The 4,151-nt window shown below is 52.3% G+C and overlaps 1 pseudogene; it reads right to left on the bottom strand.

Annotated features, from left to right (window-relative positions):
* Positions 1 to 1,786: 1,786 nt before the first annotated feature.
* On the bottom strand, positions 1,787 to 3,581 carry LOC125522828 (berberine bridge enzyme-like Cyn d 4 pseudogene; annotated as a pseudogene).
* Between the last annotated feature and the right edge of the window lie 570 nt (positions 3,582 to 4,151).

The raw sequence follows: 4,151 nt of genomic DNA on the forward strand, positions 1-4,151 counted from the left end.
CAAACAAGTGAAGTAGCTAGAAGAGCGCTCTTGCAACCCGTGCTTTGCTCTCCTGTCCGAGGTCCAAATGCGGTGTTGTATCGCCAACCAGACAAATATTTTGCACTTGAGAAGCACCCAACTCTTCCAGATGCAAGAAGCATAGGCAACCCGTTGGATCCCTTGGCACAGACGATGATATGTGGATCTGGCGGTGTACTGCCCGGACGGGTCCGCCGGCCAAGAGAAACAATCTGTCCTATCTGGATCCCGAGGCACGGTGCTAATAGCTAGATTAAGGTGAACTAGCTGCATATGACCCGTGAAGGTGAGCTCTCCATCCATATCCTGCAGCCACCTTCCCTGCTCGAGGGCATCTCTCACCGTGCGTCGGTTCCTGGTACGGGTATCGACCAGCTTGTGTAGCAGAGGTGCTATATCTAGCACAGCAAATCCATGTATCCATCTGTCTCTCCAAAACAGCACCTTGGTGCCATCTCCCACCTCAATTTTTACCAGACTGTCAAAGACCGCTCTTGCGTCTTTATCATCCAACATAGCAAGCCCCTGCCATGGCCTCGTAGGATCCGTCCTTTTTAACCACTCCCATCTCACCCTAAGTGCAAGGCCATGGAGCTCTAGATCCCTCACCCCCGGGCCACCCAAGTAAGTGGGTCTGCATATCGTGCTCCAAGCCACAAGACACTTCCCGCCATTCACTTTATCTTTGCCAGCCTAGAAGAACGCACGCATCCATTGGTTGATTTCCTCCAACACCCACACCGGGGCCTCTACTATCATAAAGTGATGGATGGGTTTTGCCGCAATGACAGATTTAGCAAGCACCAACCGACCAGACCTCTGGATCATGCCCCGCTGCCACGCAGGAGCAGCTTTCTTCGCTTGATCCAACATGGGCTGCCACTCTGCTCTACTAAGTTGGTGGATTGCCAACTGCAGCCCCAGGTATCTACACGGGAAGCTTCCCACATTGCATTGCAGAATGGACTCCACCCGCTCCCTATCAGCCACTTCACCATTGATCATGACGGCCAAGGATTTCTGGTAATTGATCTTCAATCCCGAAGCCTCCCCAAACATCCACAACGCTTCCTTTACGAATCTCAGATCCATCAACGTGGGCTTAACAAACAGCGCCACGTCATCGGCATATATAGACACACTTTGCTCTGCCGAGATCCCAGTGAATTTACTCGACACCCCCAAAGCCACTGCTTTAGTCATAATCTTTGACAGCACATCCATCGCAATGACGAACAACAACGGAGACACTGGGTCCCCTTGCCTTAGTCCTTGCACATGCTTGAAGCTTCTTCCCGGACATCCATTCACCAAGACTTTCGTGGTGGCTGTCTTGAGGAGAATTCCCGGACATGCATTAATTTAACCATGCAACCATACCATATTAGCAATCCATGCAAGTCACTCATAAGTTATATTGCTTGATTTTTTTTTATATATGATATATGTGTCACTGTGTCAGATACTTGGAGCATACCCACAGTTTTTATGATTAACATTCTGTTATCTACAATGTAAAGTGAGAACACTGTTACATTTGCATTGCATTTAGTTGTTTTTATCACCTATTAATACAATTATTTTAGCAAGATTCCTGTGACAACGCATGGGACATCATCTAGTAGTCTAAATATCTACCCGCAGAGGAAATGCATAAATACTTGAGGTTGCAAGCAGCGGCCTGCTGGAATCAGGTGGCAGTTGTACAAAGAGGCAATCAAACAAACATTGCACATGCTGATATGCACGCAGGGATTCCAGTCCATGACAGATAAACCATCGTGCTTTCATGAATGAACTGACAGGCAGAATTACAATCTTGGTTGCTGCATCCTACGATTACTTCCGTTGCTTTCATGCATGAAATGGCAGAAGTACAAGTTTTCTTGGTGCATCCTACTTCCGTTTTCACAACCAATAGTCATTACAAAGCATCGAATTAATTAATTTGACCGTTTAGATACAACCTTGCTCACTTACGTCCTTGGGCCAATGGCGGGATGCTCTGCTCGTTTCTGAAGTAGTTCGTAGGATCCACGGCCGCCTTCACCGACGCGAGCCTCTGGAAGTTGCTCGCGAAGTACTGCTCACCCCAAACCTTGCCGCCGTCGAAGGTGGTGACGTCGTCCACCACCACGTTCTGGCCGATGTCAAGGTCCCGGTAGTTCACGTACGCCTGCCTCGGGTTCTTGCTCACGTACTGCCCCATGAAGTCGTAGAAGTTGCCGAGCCAGGTGTTCGCCGCCGCGCCGCCGTCTCCCTGCCAGAACACGATGTACTGGACGTTGTACAGCATGCTCCGGTGCGGGTACGGCGTCGCGTCGGTGGGGACGCTCCCTATGAACCCGCCGTGGGGCTCTAGGATGATGAGCCCGGCGCCGTTCATCGTGAACCAGGAGAAGATGTCCTTCCACACGCCCTTGGAGATGGCGCTCTGGACGTAGTCGGACTTGTTCTTGGTGTACGTGCTCAGGCTGGTGGTCCGGCTCAGGAGCGCCTCCACCGGCGTGTCCCTGTTCCAGAAGCTGATGAAGGCTACGGACTGGAGCCAGGTCATCGACTGGCAGTCGGCGCTCGTCATGGTGAGCTCCGGGAACTGGTCGCCCATGGTCGCCACCAGCGAGCTGCACGTGCCAAGGTATAGGGCCTGGAACAGGGCTTGCTGCCCCTGCACGATCACCCTTATGGTGAGGTCGTTGGGGAGTGATGGCCCGACGTCTTGCCATCTGGTCACGATGTCTGCGGCGCCCTGGTCAATCGTCTTTGCGATGTTGAACATGGTCACCGTCGGCGGGACCTGCACGAGCTGGACCTTCCACGAGAGCACGATGCCGAAGCTCCCGCCGCCGCCGCCTCGGATGGCCCAGAAGAGGTCCTCCCCCATGCCGACCCTGTCGAGGAGATCCCCGTTGGCGTTGACAAGCTTGGCGTCGAGGACGTTGTCGACGGCGAGGCCATACTTGCGCATCATCATGCCGATGGCGCCGCCGCTGAAGTGGCCGCCCACGCCGATCGTCGGGCACAGGCCGGCCGGGAACGCGAGCTGGGAGTTGTCCTTCGCGATGGTGTAGTACAGCTCCCCGATGGTCGCGCCGGAGTCGACCCAAGCAGTGGTCTCCGACTGGTTGACGCTCACGGCGCGGAGGTTGGCGAGGTCGACCACCCCGAACACCTCGGGCCGCGCCGACCGGTAGGACAGGCCCTCGTAGTCGTGCCCGCCACTGCGCACGCGGAGGCGCACGCCCTGCGTGCGGCCGCAGAGCACGGCGGCCTGGACGTGGGAGGCGTCGGTCGGCGTCACGACGCAGAGCGGCCTCACCGTGGTGTTGGTGAAGAATCTGGGGCTCCTAATGGAGGAGACCAGCACGCCGGCGAAGCTGCTCGAGCTCTGCGTGTACACGAGCTCGCTAGGTATCTTCTCCCGTAGGCATTGGAGGAAGTCATCAGGGGAGGCTAGGGAAGGGACCGAGGTCAGGTAGCATGAGAAGAAGCAAACGAAAAGCGCGAGTGCTAAGCCTTTGAGCATAGCCATCTTTTGCTTCCCGCACTGATAGTGCCTTCGCTGTGCTTAAACTACCTTGCCTGAGCTCCTTATATAGTACTCCTGCTCCGAGTCGATCCAAGCCGTGGAGTACTTGTTGGTTCATCGGCTGATGATGTGAAATTTGTTGTGCTAGTGTGACTTGAGCTATGACCTCGGGATACGTGAATTCATTAGCTGGTCCTAGCCAGATGCAAAAGTCGCGGCCAACGATTCCCCACATGCTGGGCATCATTGAAAATGTATCTGTTGCACTTCGCACTTGTGATGTGCACCGGTTAACGTAGAACATTTTCAAAAATTAGAAAAAAAAATTAGCACATTGACACAACGTCTATGTATGTTGTTGTAAAATTTCGTATCAAAATTTGAAACATATCTTGAGATACGAAAATGACAAAAAAAATGCGAGGGGAAAATGACAAATTTGATATCATGCGATAATGGGCCAAATCTAAAACACAAATTATGTTAGGTACTGTTCAGTGTTAAATTTGTCATTTTTTTCCGATGAAGTATGTTTCAAATTTTGACTGAAAATTTCCTAACAACATACATTAATGATGTGTGAATGTGCTAATTTTTTCCA

Source organism: Triticum urartu, chromosome 7A, assembly GCF_056163025.1.
Source record: "Triticum urartu cultivar PI428250 chromosome 7A, HENAU_Tu73, whole genome shotgun sequence".
Taxonomy (NCBI): Eukaryota; Viridiplantae; Streptophyta; class Magnoliopsida; order Poales; family Poaceae; genus Triticum; species Triticum urartu.